At 38.5% G+C, this 22777-nt stretch overlaps 1 long non-coding RNA gene across 5 annotated transcripts; it reads right to left on the reverse strand.

The window, feature by feature from the left end:
• Window positions 1–1781: 1781 nt before the first annotated feature.
• On the reverse strand, window positions 1782–22609 carry LOC144629333 (uncharacterized). 5 transcript variants are annotated; one of them, XR_013566354.1, is made up of 7 exons: window positions 22188–22609; window positions 21037–21118; window positions 18035–18161; window positions 16759–16885; window positions 15762–15857; window positions 10128–10157; window positions 1782–2436 (listed from the first exon to the last, which is right to left on the reverse strand). It is a non-coding gene; the product is annotated as an uncharacterized LOC144629333 (long non-coding RNA). The 5 variants fall into 5 exon arrangements; XR_013566357.1 differs by lacking the exons at window positions 1782–2436; window positions 10128–10157 and adding an exon at window positions 19125–19251 and having other exon boundaries at window positions 15735–15857; XR_013566356.1 differs by lacking the exons at window positions 1782–2436; window positions 10128–10157 and having other exon boundaries at window positions 15731–15820.
• Window positions 22610–22777: the final 168 nt, after the last annotated feature.

Below are 22777 nucleotides of genomic sequence, written 5' to 3' on the forward strand. Positions count from 1 at the left end.
TAGAACTTTCATCTGATCCACAAATATTTCAAATTGCGCTTTCTAATCGTGATAAAGGTCATTGTCTCCGCTGAACATGTGGGTTTTTTAATTCCTTTGAACATTCTGTCAACATCTTTCGAATCGAATTCTTCGTCTTCTTCGCTCTCTGTTTTCTCCGAATCAGAGGTCCTCTTACTACCTTTTTGAGAAGGCTTCTCAGTTTTCTTGACTTTGGAACCCGCACATTTCGCCAATAATTCGGCTTCCATCTTCAAGCGTTCGGCCTCGTCTTTTTCCTGTTGAATCTTAATTTGCGCTGCTTTTTCTTGCAAATTCAATTCTTCTTTCAATCTTTTTTTCTCTCGTTTCGCCTTTAAAGCAGCTATCTACGCCTTTGCAAGCTTCTCTGCTGCACTAGAGGCAAGCGAACCATCAGACACCTCAGAACGCTGACTGGCTTTTTCGTCGACATCGCTCAATCGATCGACGGTAAAATCTCCGAAAACTGATGGAGGTTCATCTGCACGACGTTCCAAGAACTCTTCAATTGTGTCGAGGATATCCTCGAATTCGCTCCGTAATTGATCCAACCACTCTTCCGCTTCAACTCGCCGATGTACATTGTCACCTTGCAAGGCAATAATATCTTGTGTTGTTTGATTTGCGTTTTGGAACGCTTGAGACACACGTTCCTTTACACATCGAATAACTGTTCGACTGCCATTCCTGGCAACGATATCCTTGGCTTTCTTGGTGTTTTTCGTAATCACTCCTTTGAAGGCTGCTCTCCTTCGATGAAGATACTCAATTTGTCGTGATGCCCATGACTCAATGTCATCTGCCTTCTCGATTCCGACGGCTACGTTTTCTCCGTCAGCGACTCCGTCTTTCTCGCCCATCCGATATCGACGCGAAAAACGCTAGAGCATTTTAATCCGGCACAAAGGACCAATTTGTGTTACAACGACTCCGATTGACTAATACGAATATCGTTAAAAACGAAACGAAACGATACGATGTCTTCTATTCGAACGACTAGCGAAAAACTGTCCACAAGCGAAAAACGAATACTAAAGTCTTTCAACTTCACGCGAATACTAGGATACTAATGAGTAAAAGTCCCGTGCGACGTGCAACTAATTTACTCCCTTGGGGCGCGGCTAACAAACAAACATTCGCCGCAACAGTGGCTCTTCTTGATCCCACTGATTCCAGATCAAATTGGAATTTGGAAGGTTCGTTTTTTGTGAAGGGGGAGGAAAACCGGAGAACCCGGCGAAAAACCCTCGGAGCAAGGATGAGAACCAAACTCAAAAAAATCACTTAAACTAATGAAACGAATAAATAAGCCTGCGTATCGCCGCTTTTAATTTGCCATCGCGTAAGACCAGGCTTATCAGGTTGCAAAAAAAAAACTTTGTTTGATGCAATCAATAATAGAAGAATCTATCAATATTTTTGGTGGGGGGGGGGGGGGCTGGCTTGTCAGTAGATTGTAAATTTTCGGCGACTATAAGGCCCGTCATCATATAGTCAACATTTGTTGACTCGGTTTACTGTCACCAAACAGGTGTAGCGTTTGGCTCTGCTGCTCGTTAATCTCTCGGCTCATTTCATATGTAACATTTAGTTGACGTTCTTTGTTCTATTACAAGTTTTAATCGTTAGGCCCCAATATGACTATAAAAAACCTTACTTTACTAGGCACAAGTTAAGATATTTTGATAACACGTAATTTAGACAATTTCTGAGTTTAGTTTCTTTATTCTCATGACCTTCATCTGTAGCATGGTTCGAGTTTATTGGTATTTCGAGGAGAAATTACAATATTTGATCTCTGATGGGGCTTAAGAATGATAAATTCGCGCAAACTATTATATACTAGCAACTAAACTGCACTGTTCCTTTGTATTATCACCACAGTTATTCCATCCATCACAGCGCCAATGCACATAAGTACACTTGCCATTTCCACAGCGAAACCGATTGACTCGGCAAGTTTCCAGTTATTGAATAAAAATGAGAACATTTCATGAAAATGAATAAAACAAATAATCCAGCCTGCATATCGCCGCCTTTTGCCATCACGCAGATCTGAATTCTGCAGATGCTTGAATAAAAATAAAAATTTAAAAGGTCGTTCTATTTTACAAGATTACAACAGGATCACTTTTCATAACATGCGATATTCTGCCGACTGACTAGACGGCCGTTAGCATATTGTCAATTTCTTTAGATTGGCTTGTTGGTTCATCAGTAAACAGTAAGCATTAGCTAACTCGGTTTTTTGGTCAGTAAATAGTCTGTGGGACGGGGAACCGCTGATCGCCAATCTCTGCTCGCTTGGGGGCGAAAAATTCACTCGCCTCGATGCTAAGATGAATTGCTAGACATACCTGCACATGGAATGGCGAACAGCAAAATCATCAGGAAGACCAGCGAATTCATCTTGACCTTTGATAGGAAAAATAAATAAATTAAAATAAATAAATAAAAGAAACAAACAAACAAACAACTTACCAAAAAATGCGAATTACACAATTATGATAACAATATAATATTAAATTGCGAAGTGTCAGGATAACGAGTACGCCAGGGTGTAGTCAAAACTAAACCTGCAATCTAGCAATCATGCCTTGCACATAAATATTCCTATCTCGAGCTGTTTCAGTGACCAGGACAAAAGAAAGCAAAATTAAGTCTGGAAAAGTGACATAAGGTTGATCACTCTGCTTCATGTTTTCTAGACAATTTCTTTATTCGAGAGAGTGGTTTAAAATTTCATGAATGTAATTCCCAATAAGGAATAAATTGTAAGCAGAATAGGGTATATGTAAGTGAACTAGTAAGCAATACTGCCTATAAAATCCTCCTGGACTACTTGTTTTAAAGAAGAAACAGAAATTAGTCCACCGGAAGTTCATAGAAAACAAATAGGCCATATTACGAATTTATTATTTTTCCACAACATTCACTGCCAATGTTTTGTAACAATTTTCGCTATATGGGGTGTAACCCTGCCACTCCCTTTGTAAACAATAATTCCCATTATCATTCGATGCATTTTATTGTTCCTTTCGGTTGGCGGAGAGCCCACCACCTGGCCTGTAGATAATTGGATATAAAAAAGCTCCTCAAGCTAGCAAGAAATGCGATCATGCCATCACTGCTGTCAATATTTAAATTAAGTGCGTTAAACAATACGATTCCAGTAATGTGGAAATCCGCTAACGTGTCCTCTGTATACAAGAACAATGACGAGACAGATAAATTAAACTATCGACCGATCTCACTTCTTAGTGTGCCTGGTAAGATAATGGAGTCCTGTGACGCAGCTACAGTTACTTCACATGTTAGCACACATGACCTTGCAAATAACAACCAAGAAGGGCATGTCAACTGAACATCTATTGATCAAAATGACTGAGGACTGGAGGCAAGCACTCGACAACAATCTCGTAGTGGGTGTAGTATTTTTGGACTTCCGGAAGGCGTTTGACACTGTCTCACTCTCTTCTTCTACAGAAACTACAAAGCCTTGGTATTGCAGGAGACCTATGGTCATGGATCAGAGACTACCTGACAAACCGATCTCAGGTAACAATTGTTAATTGCTATACATCAGAAAGGAGAATGGTAAAGTACGGGGTTCTTCAAGGATCCGTACTGGGTCCGTCTCTATTTTCACTATTCTGCAATGACCTCCCAGATGTAACTGAAGGAGAAGGGGTCTTACATATGTACGCGGACGACACTACCATTTATGCATCCGCACAGACGCATGCCCGGGGACGCATGAAAAGATTACAGAGAAGCTAAACGAGGGGGGGGGGGGGGGGAGGGATAGAAACGAGGTCTGGGACCGAGTAGCGATGCTCTCACAACTTGCAACGCGATCAATTCACGATGAAGTCAGCGGTTTTTGGACGATGATGCAACAGGCAATCTTTTCCCGCGAAATGGAAGCTATAGCAATCACAACTACCATACCGTGGCATCACTTATTATAAAGGGGTTCAATTCTCTTAACTAAAAATCTAAAAGCAGTGTGTTTATCCGAAAATTTCGTCATGGTCGTCTAGTTATAGGAACCTAGAATTTTGTGATGCCGTGCTACTTTTTAGTGCTGAAATGCAAATGATTGTACCACAATTTTCAACTGACCCACATGGGGATTGTAAATGAGGTAAAACAAAGAACGACCAAGTCAACAAACAACCTCGAAACAATAGAGCAAGAACGATAGCTGCGACCGGCGCGGGAATATTCGATCGCCACGTTTTCATTACCATTTCCATGATGGTTTTATTTCATAAGAAACACCACATATTGACAAAAACAACCTTTTCGGAGAAATTTTCGCTGCTTTAAAGGCAAAACTTAGAAAACCTTGTCATTGTTTTAGCAAGTTCACAAAGAAAGGAGCTGCTCATGCGCCTTAGAGACATCCGCTGACTACGCCCCGATGATTGCTTTGCAAGTTGTGAGAGCATCGCTCAGATTTCATATAAGAAAATGTATGGGAAGTTGCTTCCCCCCCAGGAGCTAAACTATTCTAGAGAGATTATACAAGTGGTGCTGCAAAAACCAGCTCAGCTAACTCCAAATCTAGGGAAGACCAGGCACGGCGGAGCCGGGGGGGCTGGGGGGGCTTTAGCCCCCCCAGAATTTCCGAAAAAATAAAGACTTACTAAGAGAAAAGTATTTTAAGCCCCCCACTTCCAGTCACTAGTCAGCCCCCCCACTTGGAAAATTGCTCCGCCGTCCCTGAAGACCGAGTATATGATGCTATCCCGAGGCCGGCATTTCATTGGACCTCTACAGCAGGTATCACTTGGAGGTAATCCGATAAAACTGGTGACTTCCTCCAGATGTTTGGGCGTTCAACTGGATAATGAACTCAAATGGAATACTCATGTAAACGCTCTCATTAAGTCATACATCCAGAAGCTAAACTTACTAAGATCTATGCATTTCCTAACTGTTAAACCAAAACCTGATGTCTACTTTAAAGTCATCTTACTATCTGTTACATACGGCATATAATGCCTTACCGCGATTTTCGGAGAAAATTTCTCAACAACCAGGGAACAAATAATCCAGGTGTACTGCACATTGAAAAACTTTCCCACAAAATGGTTTTTGATTTGATTCGTTTATTACTTCGTTTATTACTTTTCGATTAATGACTGTTGAGCGTGTTAAATGGAGGCATGGTGTTTTCGAGAAAAACAGAAGCATCGTGATACGTACATTTTCAAGAAAAAACAAAAGTATCATGTTACATGAGTGAAATAAACAAAAGTGTCGTGTTACATACGTTTACCACCGTTTGCATTGAAACCCGACTTCAGAAATGAAAACGAATACCCTTCTCTCTGTTTTGTGTGAAGCATTTAATTTTTTTTAATGTCATTCAAGCGTTTGGCTCGGAGCTAGCACTAAACATTCACGTTGCGAATTTACATGTCCAAACTATTTTTAAATGAAAAATGAATTATTTTTCGTGTGTTATACAAGTGTTTTGAGTTTATTTTTGAAATCAAAACGAAAATTGCAAACCCAGCAAAGATATGTCAAGGCACGGGAGACGCGTCATCACGAAAAGGGGAATTACGTACCGAATCTCGCAGTCAGATGTGCTCTATTTTCGTGCTTCGAATCAATCACGCGACTTCTCAAATGCCACTGAAAGCTGTTTTTAATTTCCCATACATATTTGTCTAGATTTTTTTCCGCATGATTGACGCGGTTCGCGGGAAAATAAAAGCCAAATGTATGGGAAATTAAAAACGTAACTGAACGATTTCTAGCCAAGCTACATCCTTCAAACTCGGCGAATAAAAACTCTGGCCTAGTATTTTAACTTTAAAATTCATAAGTTGTCCAGAATTCGATTTTTGTAAAAGATATTTGCCGTCGGATTCCCATACAAACGCTGTAATTTCTACCCGCTTTGCTTACTCGTTAAAATGGCGTCGAAAACCGTGATAAGGTCTATTGAAAGTAAAATAAAGCAAATAAACATGAAAAATAAAACATGTACTTTCAATTGTCGACTCCACTGCATTCTGCACTGTTCTTTGAGTCTCTGAGTTATAATCGTTTCTTGACGAAATTGGCGAACATCTGGTTGAATAGTTATAAATTTTTAAATTGTGTTGAATTTTTGAATAGTTATAAATTTCATGACTTCATGTATTTTTTCTCCTTAAACAGGACTACGTGGTAATTGAGAAATAAACTACCGTGTTAAAGTAGCGATGTCACGGTGCATTAAGTGATTTTTCTGATTCCTTTGAAATTGAAGAAAACCTCAAAATAATAGTTTTTTAACATAGAAGACAACAAAGAAGTAATAAAAAGGCGAAAATAACCAATAATGGTTCCGAAAGATAAAGTTAAGACAAATTTGGAAAGACGATATTGAAAAACTTTGCCAATTTTTTCAAAATGAGTTGTCCTTGACCTAGCTCCTTTAAGCTAACATCGAATTCGAATGCTCAAAACTGAAAATTACTTAAAATTGTTATGGTAGCAACGGTAAGAAAAAATCCAATTCTCCAAATCGCCAAAAAGGAAATCAACAAAACTTTAACAGCGCGAAAAGGTAAGTTAAATACACCTTCTGGCGTTACTTTAAAGTATTTTTTTTCAAAGCAGTGTCTGTGTCGCGGCTAGTTTACTATTATCATGCAGAAAGTACGGTTTGAAATGTTTTGCGATTATTTCGAATCCAAACATACAAATTTGTTTTGTTCTTTTATATTTGATTTGCAATACACCATTGTTTCAGAGAGTGGTCTCATTTTTACCGAATGGCAATGAGGTATTAATCAAAGGGCCCTTGGAGGCGGCTCATTCTTGAAATGGATGATTCGGGGGAAGCGGGGGGGGGGGGGAGAGGGGGCAATGGAAATATACTCATGCAGCCCCCTTGTGTAAAGTCAAAATAAAGCTCAGATACTTATGTAAACAAAAATGTAATCTTTGTTAATTAACATCAAGTCATAAATTTTTAAACTTCTAAAAAATGCAACGTTGATCAAGATGCCGAGCTGTGTACATCTTAGGGGACCCTAAACGGGTTCATTTTAAAACGCACTGACAAAGTAAAAGTAACAAATAACATCTTTGAAGCTCAGATACACACGTGAAACAAAGGAGAAAGATAGTTTGTTGCTTTAATTGCATTTTGAATTACCTTTCTGTCAGGACGGATCCACTGGCAAACAATAGCAGCGAAAGATGCGCACGAATACATCGTCTTTCTACTCGCCTCAAAAAGATGAAAAACGGATGACGTGACACGAGATGACGTGACATGAGACAAAAACGTACAGCGATCGAGGAAATCGTGGGTTTTAATACAGTGAGCCGAAACATGGCAAGCGTAACCCGCTTGACATTTAGTACGAATAGAAATATCTGACGACTGAAAATGCTTTGATGTTCGATTAAAGCGATTTATTGTTGAAAAATGTAAAGAGAGCCCTTTTTGTGTTCAATTGTAATGTAAACACTCTAGCTATATTTAGTACCTTATTGTTGACTTGGTATATTTTTCACCAATACAAGCACTTAGAAGAGCAACCAAAGACAGGAGCTTTTCGTGACGATTTGCTCCCACGGAAGAAGAATTACCGCTCGAGGGCAAATGAAATTGAATGCAAAAGAACTTCGCCTAACTAACCTCCAAGGTATCAACATTTCGGCTTCTCAGTGATCCACGTTGCACTTTTAAGAAGTTTCGAGATTGTTATTTTATGTTAATGTTAATTTATTTATTACACTAAACAAAAATTTTATTTCTTTTCACATGTATATCTGCATATGCTTCATGGAAGTTATTTTTTGATTTTTTACTAACAGGGGGAGAATAGCATGTAAAATTACTTCCCGCTGCCTGGAGGGACGGGAGTTGCGTGTGTCAGCGCACGTTAAAATGAAGCTTTGATTGCGTGTATCAGCGCATGTTAAAATGAACCCTCCACGGTGTCTTGATCCACGTTGCACTTTTTAGAAGTTCAGAAATTGTGATTTGATGTAAATTTATTTATTACACTGAACTATGGTTTCATTTCTTTACACTTGTGTATCTGAGCTTCAATTAGAAGTTATTTTTGACTTTTACTGACAGCGGAGGAAAAGCACGTAAAATTACTTCCGTTCTACAACTTCCGTCTATACCACTTCCGTCTACACATTTTTTGCTCACACATTTTTTGTCTACACATGACAACTTCCGTCCACATGCGCTTCACTCTAATACCTCCTTCTTTGCGCTTGCGCACAAGAATGAGCCAAAAATGACTCTCAATTTCCCTCACTCGCTCATTCATTCCCTCACTCACTCACTCACTCCATTCTAATATCAAACCGCAATCAATTTATGCATTAACGGTAAACGTGCTGACAGAAAGGTCCTTTAAACGCATTCAGCACAACCTCAATCCCAGGGTCTCTCTTCCAGGGAACGAGGTTGATTATTTACAAAAGAAATTTTCCTAAATGCAAAAGGGGATCAAAAATTATTACACTTTATTCTGGTGGTAAAAAAAATCGCTCTACTTAGTCCGAGAGCACAAGCTATCAATGACTCATTCATGTAACTCCCATGAAAAAAGAACATTCAAAAAAGGGAAATGAAGTGAGATTGTGACTTACTGATAGCAGGTTTGAGATACATGCAGCTTCGCTTGATGTAACGTGATTTAACAAACGTTTCAGCTCACTGGAAAAAACACGAGTTCGAGACAGCACGATTTTGTTTTGCGTCAAGTCATCTCGTGTCACGTAATCCGGAAGTAATTTTACGTGCTACCTCTCCCCGCTCAGTAAAACCGAACATTAACTTCGATTAAGCTGAGATGCACATGTGAAAAGAAATGAAATGTTTGTAGAGCCTAATGACCAGTCTAATAAATTAATTAACATCAAAACACAATTTTCTGAAGTTCTAAAATTTGCAAAAGTGATCGATAAGCCGAAAAGTTTCCCTAAACTGGTTCATTTAATACGTGCTGACACGTGCAATTGTAAACGTAAATATCTAAACTTCGCACAGCTCAGACATGCACGATTTCATGGCTACAAGACTTTCGAAACTAAAATGCTTTTCGAAAAGTTTTTTTGGCCTCATCTTAAATGAAAATAAAACTGAAACATTTTTTTACGTTTCTTCCATTTCTTCACGTTTAGATGGGTCTTTTAATTTTAGGCTTTTGAAGTTTACATTAGTTTCGTTTTGAGACGTACACTTGTCGTTGTCCGATAAGAGTTATTAACTGATGCGAGTTATCTGTTGCCTCGTTATAAATTACTCTAAGTCGTTTGTGTATTGAACATTTTATTCTTGATGTTTATGTAACTCGTGTTATTAAAACAGGAGCCAGTTCTGTTATTAGCGAGAAATGAATTATTTTTTGCTTGTCATTCAAGCGTTTTGAGTTCATTTTTGGAATCGGGGAAATTATTTAAACGCAGAGGAATCACGCAAGCACCGGCGTTTGTGTGATTTGCGTGACTGGTTCCCAATGCGGCTGATAATCTTTTTAGCGAATTTTTGAAGCAAAATTCAGTTAAGTTACCTTAAGCTGGAAAAACTCGTGAAAAAAATCTATCGAGCCGTTTTTAAGATTTTAAAAAAGAGTTAAAAATCGAAATTTACTCAAAAATTATAACAGGAGTGGTCGTAAGAAAAAATCCTGTTCTCCAAATGGTGATGAAGAAACTCTACAAAACTTTCACGGCGCCGAAAGATAAGTTAAATACACATTAAGGTGTCATTTGAGGTGATTTCATCAAGGTCGTGTTTGTATCTCGGTCCATTTAATATCACCATACAAAAATTACAATTTGAAACATTTTTGCGATTAATTGGAAATCAAACATACAGTTCTCAAAATTTTATCGGCCTCTCACGCCTGTTCGCAGATTATAATACAACATGAAAACGAAACGGCGAAGAAATAGGAATATGACTGCGTTAAACGACAAAAAGATCATCAAAAGATGATCAACATTACAGTTGACGTATCGCTCGTCTTGGTGAAAATACGTCAAAAAGAACAACTTTAATATACTCACAGTTAAACCATCTGCAGCACATTTATGGATTATAAAAGCCATTTTGGCTCAATTACCTGCTGTCCTATAATTTTCTTGCAATCAAACTCTTCTGGAAATGGATAGTTGTGCCGCAATACCTCTTGACGTGTAGTTCAATTCCCGTTCTGTCAGGACAAAGACAGCTGGTGTAATTTGCACAACAATCGACAATCGACAATTGTAACGGAGACATATTAATTGCAACGGAGACATATTAACTGTTCTTTTTGTGATCAATAATTAATGATGCTTTCTCTTTTTTAACATATCTTGCGGGGGTTAATTCCAAGGCACGAAGCTCACGCGCCATTTTCTACATGTTGCTAAGACATCTGGCAGAATCGCAAGAGATCTAAAGATCACGTTATGAATTGATTTTTGGCAATGAAGATTTCAATATTTTGTGCAAAAGTAGCAGAGCATCCTTACTGCTGAAAACTTATAAAGCAGATATCGATTTAATTCGGGAAAATCCTGCGGTATCGTCTTTTTTTTATTTCACCCCCTCACCTTACGAGATCAAGAGAAGCCTAAGTTGTCAATATACAAAGGAAAAGGCAATCAGCCATAACTCTCAACCCAAAATCTTACTCAAAAATCAAGGCGATGTTTAACTGACATTCTTCTTTATAGTTATGTATACTTTAGGTCATTAAGGAGCTGGTGAACTTCAGTCACGGATTTAATTCCACTTCGGCCTGTATGAATGCAACAATCGATCAAAATGTTGCCTTTGACGCTTAAGTCCGATTGCAAACACGTTTTTGGAGTAATTTACAGTTTTCTAGACAGAGCAGTTTGTTAACTGCTTCTGTTCAATATCAGAGAAAAGGAATACCGTCATAAAACTCAATTCTGGCTTAATACTCGTCAAGAGGTACGAATTGCATTCCCCTCTTCCGCATTTAAAATCGAACTTTCCTTATTAAGCGATCTATATTGTTGTGTCTCGCGGAGTAAATCAGACTTGGTGTACAAACACAACAAGGGTTTTATCAAACATGGCGGATCGATACAACAAGATAAGTAGGTCAACATGTCGTCCCATACTGTATTGGGTGTGACTCTTACTTCATAGGACAAGGATCCAGAGTGGACTGTGATATTTTCGCAAACCTACTTGTTTCCATCTCCGTAGTTTGGAGCGACGATGGTTTGACTTACATTCAGTTTGCGAGCAGGGCTGTGACTTGACCGCAACTCTTGATCTTGCTGTTTGTTTTCCACTCGCTTCCATAGGTAACGCTTCAGTATATCAAGTCTTGTCCTGAAATTTCTTCCCATGAAAAGCACAGCTGGCATCTCTCCAATCATTGCCTGTGGTATTGTTCTATAGGCCATCAGGAAGTTTGCAGCTTCCAAGAGATAAATTTCTTTTCAGTCAGTGTTGCACGGAGAGCTTGCTTGAATGTCTGTACAAAACTTTCAGCCACTTTATTTGTAGCTAATACCATTGCTTTTCATACGTGCTCTGAGTTCATCTGTTATGAATTGGCGCCCATTATCGCTAACAAGCTGTTCTGGGGAGCCGCGTGTAGCGAATAGCTTTGTCATTTTCTCCATTGTTCTGATGGCGCTTCTAGTGGTCATCGGTACCACTTCGGGCCATTTTGAATGTGTGTCCACGACAACCAGAAGCATTGTTCCTATGGATGGTCCCACGAATTGAGGTCTGGGGCACATGATCTGCCACGAGTGTCAAACGGCGGCCAAACAGCTAAAGTGGAACTGATTGACTCCTTAAACCAGGGCTAGAGCTTCTTTATCGATTTGGAAGTAATTCCTTTCTTCTTTGGTTAGAGTACGTGATGCAAAGGCCATGGGTCGGTTTGAGCCATCCTCCATGATATACGATAAAACTGCCCCAAAATTCCTACCGGTGAAGCGTCGCATGCTAGTCTCAATTGCCGGTTTGTATCATGCTAGGTAAGCACCATATCTGTACCACCACCATATCTGATGTGAGGAGCTTCTTTACTGAGATGAAGGCTGTGTCACTCTGTGGTCCAACCCCATTGTTTGCCGGCCTTCTTCCAAGTGTCCAGTGGGGCGAATGAGACGGTATGATTTTGTTACGTTTATCGCATGCAACACACTCACGCCATGACTGCAACATGAATTGCGTCGTGTAAATGAATCTATCACATCCTTAAGACAGAAGCAAGCGTGTGTAAATGCTTCTTAGTTATACCGTAGGCCTGTCGTAAGCTTGTCGCATGCGAAAACGTCTTTCCATGCAAATCGGACCATAAGGAGATTGAGCGTGGTGGAAAGGTTTGACAAGAACTCGTGGTAGTAGTTTACCAGCCGTAAGAGTGAACGGAATTGCTGTACGTTCTGTGGCCTTTGGGCATTTACGACTGCATCAACTTTCTTTTGAGTCTTGCGTAATCCTACAGCCTCTTCAGTACTTCAACCAGGTGGTCAAGGTGTTCTTTGTCAACCTTTCCTGCGATAATCGTGTCGTCTAAGATGCAACTAGTTCTAGATACTAGATACAATTCATGTTAACTAGATACTCCTTCTAAGATTTGATCCACTGATCTCTGCCAAATTGCTTGGGATGAAGTGGTCCCGAATACCAGGCGGTTACATCGGTACAACCCCTGATGGGTGTTAATCGTCAAGTACTCTTGTGACTCTTTCTCTACCTCCATCTGATAGTATGCCAGTCTGAGATCAATCTAGCTGAACTTCTGCTCTCTTTCCAGCTTAGCGAAGATGTCATCGACGTGGGAGTAGGTACTTCTCTGCCTAAAGTTGGGGCTTTACAATGATCTTACAGTCGGGCTTGGCTACTGGTAAAACAGGCGTCGAACAGTCGCTGAATATGACCTTGTGCAATATGTCTCGTTTTTTAGGTGTTTCACTCTACCTTGACCGTAGGTTTCAGTGCGTAGGGGAGGCCTTGCTTTGGAAAACTACTTTGGTTGACTGCCTTCCTTCAACGTGAGGTTCGCTTTGGTTGACATGAGAGTACCCATTTCATCCTTAAAAACTTCACTGTAATTGGAGTTTGTCTAATTTTTTTTGGCTGTCTTGTGTCGGCTGTTCTTTAGAAGTAGCACAGATCCGTTTCAAATTAAGTTGTATCTGGTGTAGCCAATCTCCTCCAAACAACGCAAGCCCCTGTCCTCACTACATACAATGTCAAGTCGCTGACTTAGTTGCTGTGTTTCACACGAACGAGTAGTTTGCCTTTCGGTACTATATTCTCTCCTGAGTAGGTTTCAGAACAGCGTTAGTGTCCACCAGCGATGCGCCTAGGAACGTTTCCTTCAACTTCTGCAAAGGAAGTGTGGATATCGCTGAATCTGTGTCTAGTTCCTTTTTCTGTGGGTGTGGCCATTAACCCTTGGTGTCACACAGATAAAATCATCAACTGCCCTCTGGTTAACACTGTTGACCTCTAGGGATGCAACCAAGCTGTCATCATCGCGATCATCATCCACCTCAAAGGAATGTAGGTTGGGGTTCCCCTCCTTTCATATTCCGGGAAAGTTTTTACTCTTTCCCAAGCGGCAAACATTTTGGTTATGGCCCAGTTTCCCACTTTCCGGCAATCCGGCATGTTCCATTCTTGAAGCTAAGTAACACTCGGCTGATTCGTGTGTATTGGCACGACATCGATAACAGTGAGGTTTCGATTTCACATCAACTTTCACTTTTGGAACTCTTTCCTATCCTTGTTTATTTTGTTTACATCAATTTCTTTAACAATGTTACCCTTCAATTCTATTGTGGCCTGCCTTGTATGTGGCCTAAAAGACAATCTATTGCGCCGTTCAAAAGAAGGGAGCTTTAGAACCCGTGTAATATTTACCTTTTTGCTTTAAAAAACGTTGTTTATCTTGAAACGCCTCATTTTTATGCCTAAGTGCCAGGTTTTTTTCTCTCAAGAGTCCGCCATTTATGAATTCCCATAGATCACAGGCTGTGGCTAGTCTCAATAGCAGCCGCCGCCTGCTATTTTTCTCCACACACATCGGTTATCAATTCGGACTTCACTTCAGGTAGCGGTGTTACCCATCTTGGGGAGCAGGAGGGGCAAGCCAGTATTTTCCCTTTTCAACTTTGTGATGTCTGGAAACAGTGACGAAAAGTTGTCATTTATCCTGTTGCTAAGAATGACATCATCGCTGTATAATTTCGCGCTTTTATCTATCATGTTGAAATCTGGAAACGTCGAGAAAATTTTCCTATTGCAGCTTTCAAATTCTGTTTGTTTCTTTTAGTTAAATATCTGGAAAGGCAGCATTAAAGTCGTGAGAGAGGCGCGAAAAATAATTCGTTCTCCATAAAATCCTCTCCCCGCTCACCGATTTTGCGCGAAATTTTGTGACGTCACCGAATGATACGGTGCGGAACACCAACCCCCTAACCAGTTCCCAGGCCCTTACGTGAACTTCGCGCTCGCCCAATGCAGGAGGAGAACGCCTAAAGACTAGACTACATAAAACCTAAATTATCTTTTTCCCTCAAGGCGGTGTTTTGTTTTCACAGGCGGGAAACGTTTTTTTTTTCGGAATTAAATTTGCAAACAGCAATTTAAAACTGCTGAAAAATAGTTGAACATTACGTGTTATTTTTAAGGGCACTGTATTGTTTCATTTGGGCTATTGTTTTCTTTTAACAAGAAACTGGATGCACGCATAATGAAGTAGGAGGTGATGCGGAAATTTTGCCCACTGCAGCTTTCACTCAAATCTTAAGCGAAATTCACCGTCTTTAACAGTTCCGCAGTACTGTCGGTCTTACGCAATAGAGGACGAAGGTTCTGTGTTCGGCGAAAGTTCCGCTGTCGCAAGATATATTACTTTAGCAACCGGTTTTTGTGCTTTTGCACATGCTTCTTATGCAGGCGGCGCAATGTAGTTCGCCCCAGGCCCCAAAACGCTAAGCTGCTCCACCCACCCCCACCCCTGTTCCCCATGAATACTCTGCGAGGCGTTTGTAAGTGAGTTTTTAAATAAAAGTGTTATATCTTATTAGAAATGTAGGGAAGCAATGGCTGATAAATTAATACAAATATGGAGCCAGGGAAAAAAACAGAGAACAGGGCTGAATGGGTCTTTAATGCTGTAATAATCGTTTCTTGAAGAAATTGGTGAACATCTGGTTGAATAGTTATAAATTTTTAAATTGTTATGAAGTTTTCAATAGTTATAAATTTGATGACTCCAGGTATTTTTTTTCCTCAAACAGGGCTACATTTTATTTGAGAAATAAAACACCGTGTTAAGCTAACATCGAATTCGAACCTCGAAAAAGATCCCCTATATCGGGGGGAGAACAAAAAAATAAAAAATATTAAAATTAGAAGGATTTGAATAAAATTTAACTTTTTAAAAAAAAAATTTAAATTTTTAATGGGTAATTTTTTTATACAAAATCGCACAATTTCCACTTCATATGTTTACTAGGTACGAGCGATGTTTTTAAAGTTCTCAAAATTTCACCGAAGAAGAAAATGGGAACACGACTGCGGTAAACGACAAAAAGATTAAAAGATGTTGAACATTGCAAATGGCGTGTTGCTCGTCTTGATGAAAATACTGCAAAAAAACCAACTTTGTACTCACAATTAAACCATCTACAGCACACTTATGGATTATAAAAGCCATTTTGGCTCAATTACCTGTTGTTCTATAATTTTCCTTCAATCAAACTCTTCTGGAAATGGATAGTTGTGCCGCAATACCTCTTGACGTGTAGTTTAATTCCCGTTCTGTCAGGACAAAAACAGCTGGTGTAATTTAAACTACCTACAATCGACAATTGTAACGGAGACATATTAATTGCAACGGAGACATATTTAAAACTGTTCTTTTTTTGATCAATATTTAATGATGCTTTCTCTTTTTTAACATATCAAGAAGTCTTGCGGGTGTTGAACCATCACCCATATTTTAGCTTTTCGCTGATTAAGAATTTTTATTTTCATCATTCATTCATTCATTCATAAAACTACTATATCGTATTAGAAATGTTGGAAAGCAATAGCTGATAACTTTTTTTCAAATTGATACAAATGGGGCCAGAAACAAACAGGACCAAATGGGTCGTTTTTATAATCGTTTCTTGACGAAATTGGTGAACATGTGTTCGTATAGCTATAAATTTTTAAATTGTTATGAATTTTTAAATAGTTATATAAATTTGATGACTCCATGTATTCTTTTTCCTCGAACAGGGCTACATGTTAATTGAGAAATAAAACACCATGTTAAGGTATTTAAAAACCACGGAAGGGGCTAACATCGAATTCGAACCTCGAGAAAGATCGCTTACATCGCGCAGAGATCACAGAAATAAGAAATATGACAGTTAGCAGGATTTGCATAACGTTTAACTTTGTAAAAAATAAAACATGTAAATATTTAATGGGTAAGGTTTTTATAGGAAATCGCAGAAATCGCACGATTTCGACTTCAATTCGTGTTTACTAGGTACGAGCGATGTTTTTTAAAGTTCTCAAAATTTCACCGAAGAAGAAAATGGGAACACGACTGCGGTAAATGACAAAAAGATTAAAAGATGTTGAACATTGCAAATGACGTGTTGCTCGTCTTGATGAAAATACTGCAAAACAAAAAAACTTTGTACTCACAGTTAAACCATCTACAGCACATTTATGGATTATAAAAGCGATTTCGGCTCAATTACCTGTTGTTCTTTAATTTTCTTGCAATCGAACTCTCCTGGAAATGGATAGTTGTGCCGCAATACCTCTTGACGTGTAGTTCAATTCCCGTTCTGTTAGGACAAAAACAGCTGGCGTAATTTACACAACCTGCAATCGACAATTGTTTTACGTAAGGGTATATTTGAGGAACCAATAGCTAATTTTCCCGTCAAACATATTGCAAAAGAGGCATATTAACTGTTCTTTTTTGTGATCAGTAATTAATGATGCTTTCTCTTTTTTTTAAAACATATCAAGAAGTCTTGCGGGGGTTGAACCATCACCCATATTTTAGCTTTTCGCTGATTAAGAATTTTTATTTTCATTTCATTTCATTCATTCATTCATTCATTCATTCATTCATTCATTCATTCATTCATTCATTCATTCATTCATTCATTCATTCATTCATTCATTCATTCATTCTTTCATTCTTTCATTCATTCATTCATTCATTCATTCATTCACTCATTCATTCATTCATTCATTCATGCATGCATTCATTCATTCATTCATTCATTCATTCATTCATTCATTCATTCATTCATTCATTCATTCATAAAACTACTATATCGTATTAGAAATGTTGGAAAGCAATAGCTGATAACTTTTTTTCAAATTGATACAAATGGGGCCAGAAACAAACAGGACCAAATGGGTCGTTTTTATAATCGTTTCTTGACGAAATTGGTGAACATGTGTTCGTATAGCTATAAATTTTTAAATTGTTATGAATTTTTAAATAGTATATAAATTTGATGACTCCATGTATTCTTTTTCCTCTAACAGGGCTACATGTTAATTGAGAAATAAAACACCGTGTTAAGGTACATAAAAACCACGGAAGCGGCTAACATCGAATTCGAACCTCGAGAAAGATCGCTTACATCGCGCAGAGATCACAGAAATAAGAAATATGACAGTTAGCAGGATTTGCATAACGTTTAACTTTGTAAATAAAACATGTAAATATTTAATGGGTGAGGTTTTTATAGGAAATCGCACGATTTCGACTTCAATTCGTGTTTACTTGGTACGAGCGATGTTTTTAAAGTTCTCAAAATTTCACCGAAGAAGAAAATGGAAACACGACTGCGGTAAATGACAAAAAGATTAAAACATGTTGAACATTGCAAATGACGTGTTGCTCGTCTTGATGAAAATACTGCAAAAACAACAACAACAATAACTTTGTACTCACAGTTAAACCATCTACAGCACATTTATGGATTATAAAAGCGATTTCGGCTCAATTACCTGTTGTTCTTTACTTTTCTTGCAATCGAACTCTCCTGGAAATGGATAGTTGTGCCGCAATACCTCTTGACGTGTAGTTTAATTCCCGTTCTGTCAGGACAAAAACAGCTGGTGTAATTTGCACAACCTGCAATCGACAATTGTTTTACGTAAGGGTATATTTAAGGAACCTATAGCTAATTTTCCCGTCAGACATATTGCAAAAGAGACATATGAACTGTTCTTTTTGTGATCAATAATTAATGATGCTTTCTCTTTTTTAACATATCAAGAAGTCTTGCGGGGGTTGAACCATCACCCATATTTTAGCTTTTCGCTGATTAAGAATTTTTATTTTCATTTCCTTCCTTCCTTCCTTCCTTCCTTCCTTTCTTCCTTCCTTCATTCATTCATTCATAAAACTACTATATCGTAATAGAAATGTTGGAAAGCAATAGCTGATAACTTTTTTTCAAATTGATACAAATGGGGCCAGAAACAAACAGGACCAAATGGGTCGTTTTTATAGTCGTTTCTTGACGAAATTGGTGAACATGTGTTCGTATAGCTATGAATTTTTAAAATGTTATGTATTTTTAAATAGTTATAAATTTGATGACTCTATGTATTCCGGCTTTTTCCTCGAACAGGGCTACATGTTAATTGAGAAATAAAACACCGTGTTAAGGTACATAAAAACCACGGAAGCGGCTAACATCGAATTCGAACCTCGAGAAAGATCGCTTACATCGCGCAGAGATCACAGAAATAAGAAATATGACAGCAGGATTTGCATAACGTTTAACTTTGTAAATAAAACATGTAAATATTTAATGGGTAAGGTTTTTATAGGAAATTAAATCGCACGATTTCGACTTCAATTCGTGTTTACTAGGTACGAGCGATGTTTTTAAAGTTCTCAAAATTTCACCGAAGAAGAAAATGGGAACACGACTGCGGTAAATGACAAAAAGATTAAAAGATGTTGAACATTGCAAATGACGTGTTGCTCGTCTTGATGAAAATACTGCAAAACAAAAAAACTTTGTACTCACAGTTAAACCATCTACGGTACATTTATGGATTATAAAAGCGATTTCGGCTCAATTACCTGTTGTTCTTTAATTTTCTTGCAATCGAACTCTCCTGGAAACGGATAGTTGTGCCGCAATACCTCTTGACGTGTAGTTTAATTCCCGTTCTGTCAGGACAAAAACAGCTGGTGTAATTTAAAAAACCTGCAATCGACAATTGTTTTACGTAAGGGTATATTTGAGGAACCAATAGCTAATTTTCCGGCCATGCAAATGGTAAGGGCTCTTAGGAAACCGTTGGGTATGTTCTGTGTAAACACTTCGAAACCGTGTCGTTTTCGATGTGCTCTCAAGGTCCTGAAATCGTGTCGATTGGAAACCGTATCCCTATTAACGATGCCTAAGATTATGCTATGTGAAATACACTGCAAAAATACTAAGGTTCTAAATCTGTTTCCGTCAATCTCCTTGCCCAACTTTATGGTAAAATTTGAACTTACATAAAGTAATCAAACTCATAAAAGGGAAGCAAGTGCGCTTACTCATGAGCGAAATCATAAATGAGCGGACTTTTTAAACATCGATCTTGTAAGCGAACAAGTGAGTGAATTTGTTTCAGTGGTACACGCGCGCGACAGTAAGTGAATGTCCTCATAAGCGACATTGCTTGCGAATAATTCCTCCCTCTAGCAATAAGGCGCGTACTAAATTAACGCATACCAAGCACGCTGAGTGTGCGCTTGGAGAAGAACCCGGATAAGTGAAGTTATTTTCCATCGGTATTTCAGTTTGAAGATCACCGGAAATTTCAATTTACTTTTCAAAAATTCTTGAAATAGTTAACGAAACCTTCCGAAGTATGAAATAAACATAGCTTTAACCCTTATTATGCTAAACCCGGATTTTTCCGGGATTTGGAGGAATGGTCATTCAACCACTTGTGACGTCATCAATTTGCAATCAGGACCCAGTTGTTTAAAGTATGGATAACGCTATCCACCGGATAAATCACTATCCAGAGGATAAGTCTTAACAAAACGTACGGCGCTATCCACCCGATACTGATTTATCCGGCGGATAGCGTTATCCACCCTTTAAACAACGAACAACAGGAGATTCTTGTGATATGCAACTGAAACAGGTTGGACAGATCTGTCCACACGACTGTCCATTTTGAATATCGACTGTATTCTGACAGAGCTAATCGAAAAAACGTGATCAGTTTTTGGTGCAAAATTGGTGGTTAAAATAGGTCAATATACCAGTACTTGATCAAGATCTCATTTCCAGGGTTTTTCCTTGATAAAGATCAAAACTTTCCAGGCCAAAAGAAAGGATGTACAGAGTAGAAGGAAGCGAGAATAAGAAGGCAGAGAAAACAAACAGGAACGGAGCAAGGACAAAAATCGGAACGGTTCCGAAGAAATATATATTTATATCGATGCACGTTCCTAGGATAAACGACCTTTGACGCGAGCTTTGCTTGAATAAGATACTTCGAAGGGTTGAGAAGGTTAGAACTCAATAATACAAATGACTTGAGCATCTTGCTTCAGATGGAGTCGCAAAATATTTTCTTGAGCTCTCGACACTTCAATGGCGAGGAATAAAAGGACGAATTAAGCGATTGTTTCTGCTTTTACATAGCTAACTCCGCTCTAAAATCTTATTGATTCAACTTTGTACCTGGTACGGAACCTCCCAACGGGTTATCAAATGAACATGCCTCGACATAAACAACATTATGTCTAGACATAATGTTTGGTTATTGGTTTTATGTGCGTGCGCCAAAGTAAAATATTGTACATTTCTACATAAAATCTTCATCGAAATCTTGCTGAAGTGTGAGAAAGTGAATTTCTAGCAAATTTTAGAAATATTTAGCACCGTAGTGCCAAAAAGTCAATTAAACGGTTAAAAAAGTTTTTTGAGTAATTTCAGCAATTTAAGAGTTAAGAATTTGGACGATTTTTCAAGACTTCCACATACCTGTCTGATGTGGCCTTCAGACGTTTCTCTCAAATATTCCAATGTGTACCGAAGCCTTGAGGATAACTGGTTCAACCAGGACCTATAAAAAAGTAACATCGCTTTTTATTTCAAAGGCAAATCGGTAAATACCTTGAATTATATCATAACAGGACTGGAAAAAGGTTCACATTAGCCATATTGAACGTTTGTAAATACAAATTGACTCCCGAGGGGGGGGGGGTACTCCCTATAATGGCCTATACGGGGAGGCTCCGCCCGAAAGGGGTACCTTTTTAAGGCTTCAGGTTTTTTCAAAGGGTAGGGATTTCACGAGTTTAGGTATATAAAAGGGTATGAAAATCTGTCATTTAGGTATTTAAAAGGGCCTTTAATTAAAATATTTCAAACAGACGCAATTTTATGGCTGTATTATCTTAATTTATTAAGCGCTACACGAAAATGACAAGAAAACGTTCTGTTTTAACTCCACGCCACGTCTTTTAGGTATATGAAAGGGGTATCTTTTTTCAGTTAAAGGTATACGAAAGGGGTACAATTTCTGTCAAAATGGTATATAAAAGGGTAAGGGGTTAGAACTTGGGGCGGAGCCTCCCCGTATAAAACTTTTTTGAGTACCCCCCCGGGAATTGACTTTACTTTCAGGACACCTGTTGCAGCCGTTTCTGGGACAAACTAATATACATCATGTTTAAGGTGAACTAATTGATAATTTAAAATGGAAACGAAACGGCATAAATGCTAAATGTTTTCATGCTGTGCAGTGCCGTTGAGTAGTTTTTTCATACTCGTTTTTGTTTTGACTTGTTTGCGGAATTTTTCTGCAGTTTGTAATTTGACATTCTTTTTACAAAACGTTTGATATCATAACGTCAAAATCAAACAAAATGTCACAATAAACTATACTTACTTAAATCATCGCAAATTTTGAAAAGAAATTATTATTTACAGTGTATAGATAGAAACGTCTGTAAATGTAAGTTCTTCCAAAAAAGCGAAGCTAAGCTAAGAGCTTAAAATTGAGAATAGCATCAAGCTTAACTGAAAATGGATTTACGGGAAGATCCGAAAACCAACGGAACTTCGTTCATAAAGTATAAAAAAATTTTCACAATAAAACTAAGCTTAGTGTATTCAGTAAAGTTTGTTACCTCATATTTGGAGAACGCTTGTCAATTCAGCAGGGCAAAGCTTTCAATGAAACCAGCTCTCGACAGCTCAATAAATATCGAAGACGAAGCGGTTTTTTGTAGCGGTATACTCCAAAACCACCGACAAGAGAATTATCTGCGAAGATCAATCGCTTTCTCTCCGTCCATGTAGCTTTTAACAGTTTCTTTTGTCCTTCCCTTTAGTGAACTTGATCGACTTTAAATTCAGCGCTTTTAATTTTCTAGCTGGTCGCTCCTTCTGACTTGTAAAGACTCTGTAAAATACATTATCTTCAACTCCGCAATTATTTCGGATGTTTCCGTTAACCTAATTCATGTCAGAACTTTTCATGATGTAGAAAACTTTAGAAGAGGTAAAACGAGGAATATTTACGAAAAAATATTCTCCTTTGCTCGCCATGTTTTTCATTCAAATTGCAAAGTGAACAACATGCCAATAATTTTACCGCCAAGAAAACGCGGGTTGCCCAAAACAGCAGTACCGCGCGATTTCCCGCCAAAAAACGATCTTATCTTCCCCACCCCTCGCGTCCGGCTGCCTTGGGATCCCCTCCCCCTACCCCAGAGTA

This window comes from Oculina patagonica, chromosome 10 (assembly GCF_052425735.1).
Source record: "Oculina patagonica isolate OP01 chromosome 10, crgOcupat, whole genome shotgun sequence".
NCBI classification, from domain to species: Eukaryota; Metazoa; Cnidaria; class Anthozoa; order Scleractinia; family Oculinidae; genus Oculina; species Oculina patagonica.